This window comes from Dermacentor silvarum, chromosome 1 (assembly GCF_013339745.2).
Source record: "Dermacentor silvarum isolate Dsil-2018 chromosome 1, BIME_Dsil_1.4, whole genome shotgun sequence".
Lineage (NCBI taxonomy): Eukaryota > Metazoa > Arthropoda > Arachnida > Ixodida > Ixodidae > Dermacentor > Dermacentor silvarum.
Window position 1 is genome coordinate 398,550,377 of NC_051154.1, and position 2,376 is coordinate 398,552,752.

Sequence of the window (2,376 nt, forward strand, 5' to 3'; positions counted from 1 at the left end):
CGCTTTGCGTTTACGACCTACCGGTCGTTCCGAAGTCTCCATAGCAACATAAGCCGGCTTATTAGTTGCCTCCAAGGCTTTCCTGAGCGTTCCGATCTCCTCTTTAAGTGCCATTACCATCTCTTAGAAGAGAATTCTCCTCTCTGATCTGTTTAAGTTCCTCACTGCCCGGCTGCCCTGCAGGACTACCCCCACTTACCTGCTGTGCTTTCACGCCACCAGCCTTCTGCGCCCATGTTGCTTTTGGCGGGAGATGACCAGGCCCTGAGGTGGATCGTGACCCAGGAGCAGCCGACTCCGAGCGAGGAGTAGCGCCCTCGCTCCGCCGTTGGTCTCCCCACTCCTCGATGGGAGGAAAATCTTGTAATCTCCCGGGAGGTTGTCGTTCCCGTCTTGATTCTTCCATTCGTTCTCTTCGTCACTGTCGCACGAGGAAAGGAGTCTGATAACGCTGTGTACAAGTTCAATCCCTCGTCGGGTGACCCTTTCCGCATAGCTTGCACTTCGCTTTACACTCGTGTAATACTGTGGGATTTTCCACCCCGCATCCACGACAGATTTTTTTCTCCGGCATCGGACATACATCGGCTCGATGACCTACTTTTGCGCAGGAGTGTCGCAGGAGTGGTTGTCTGCGGTGCGGTCGGCTTGGAGATAGTTGATGATGCTATTTGAATGTTTGCCTACGTATGTATCCTTTAGCGTAATTTGTGACGGCACGTTTGGAATCACATAGGAGTGTTTTCAGTTTGAGAGTGAGTGCTTGCGCTATGGCCGCCTCCTCTGCTTCTAGGGTGGAGGGTGATTTTACGGATGCCGCAGTTCAGACGGTATCGTCTCTAGTCACCGCACAGATGATGTAATTTTGGGGGCCCTGTTTGCCCGCATCTACATAGACCACTTCTGTGTCATGCTTAAGTTTTTCGTCAAGTGCCTTGGCCCTTGCTTTGCGTCTATGGTCATGTCTACCGGCCAGCATGTGTTTGGGCAAGGGGTGCACCCGTGAGTGTCGTCTTAGCTCGTCTGATAACCTTTTTCGGCCCGATGAGGTTGCAACGGGGTCAACTCCCAGCCGTCCTAAGATGTATCGACACGTCTCCGATCTGGACAGACATTTCCTTTGCGATGTTCTGTGTGCTTCTATAAGCTTGTCTAGCGTGTTGTAGACTCCTAGTTTAAACATTTTGTCAGTGCTGGCATAACGTGGAAGGCCTACCCAGGTGAAAATATTGCAACTGGAGACAACTGGGACCAGTTAAAGTGGCTTATGGCAGAATTCCCAGTGGGGACCAGTTGCCAGTTGGTCCCAGTTGGGACCAGTTGCCAGTGGGTCCCAGTTGGAACCAGTTGCTAGTGGGTCCCAGTTGGGACCAGTTGCCTGTTGGCCCCAGTAGGGCCTGGTCGGTCTGCTGGTGATCTGCAGCTGGGTTCAGTAAAAATGTGACCCGATGGGGCCATTTTTTTGCTCCAGTGCAAGAAAGACAAGCTTGGATCATCATCAAATGTTTATTTGATGTAGTCTACAAAGTGTCATTCGATGTAGCCACCTGCAATCTTGATTGAGAGCTTTTCGTTGACTTCGACCAAAGGACGTCCTTTTGAGGAAGTGGTTAAAAAAACCTGGGCGCGAAAATACACACATATAGAAGCAGTTAAAAACAGGGGTGCTAGTTCAACCACTAAACGTTTAACGTGGCAATATTTGCTTCCACATTAGAATAATATGGCTCCGCAATTACCAAACTAATTTTAGGACAGTGTGATATATGCTAGCTCAAAATGTCTATCAATAAAAAATTACGCCACATGACACGACAGGACAATTATAAAGCACACAAAATCAACATGAGATGTGTCTGCCATCGTAACATTAGGCAGATATAAGGAACTCTAGACAGAAATCTTGCACAGCGTTGTCGGAAACAGGCATGTCATTGCTGCGACGCACACAGCAATCGGCCCGACGCCACTGTACAGAAGTACTTACGTCCACCATCAGGATAAAAAAAAACAAGAAGAAAACACTTCATACTGTACTATAGAATCATAAATAAGAAGTATAATTACCTCGAAATGGTAAATCGGCGCCGGGGAAAACGCTGCACATCGATGCATGCTGATAGATCCACAAAGCCGCGAAGGACAGGGGTAAAAGAGTTGCCTTGCGTTGTTTTGGAGTTAAAACAGCAGCCATAGATAAAAACTATCCAAATGTACTACCGCACGAATGAGATTACGCAGGCGCTAACACCACGGGTTCCTTAAAAACACATCGTTCAGTCACAAACACGCACGCACGCCTCGCTACGGTGGCTAGCCTCGCCTTGACATGGCAGCCGCCCTTGCACACGTGCTGTGCGCAACTACGGTCACAGT

General features: G+C 49.1%; 1 long non-coding RNA gene across 1 annotated transcript; it reads right to left on the bottom strand.

The window, feature by feature from the left end:
• Window positions 1-1,492: 1,492 nt before the first annotated feature.
• On the bottom strand, window positions 1,493-2,175 carry LOC125942788 (uncharacterized). Its single transcript, XR_007465360.1, has 2 exons — window positions 2,068-2,175; window positions 1,493-1,620 (listed from the first exon to the last, which is right to left on the bottom strand). It is a non-coding gene; the product is annotated as an uncharacterized LOC125942788 (long non-coding RNA).
• Window positions 2,176-2,376: the final 201 nt, after the last annotated feature.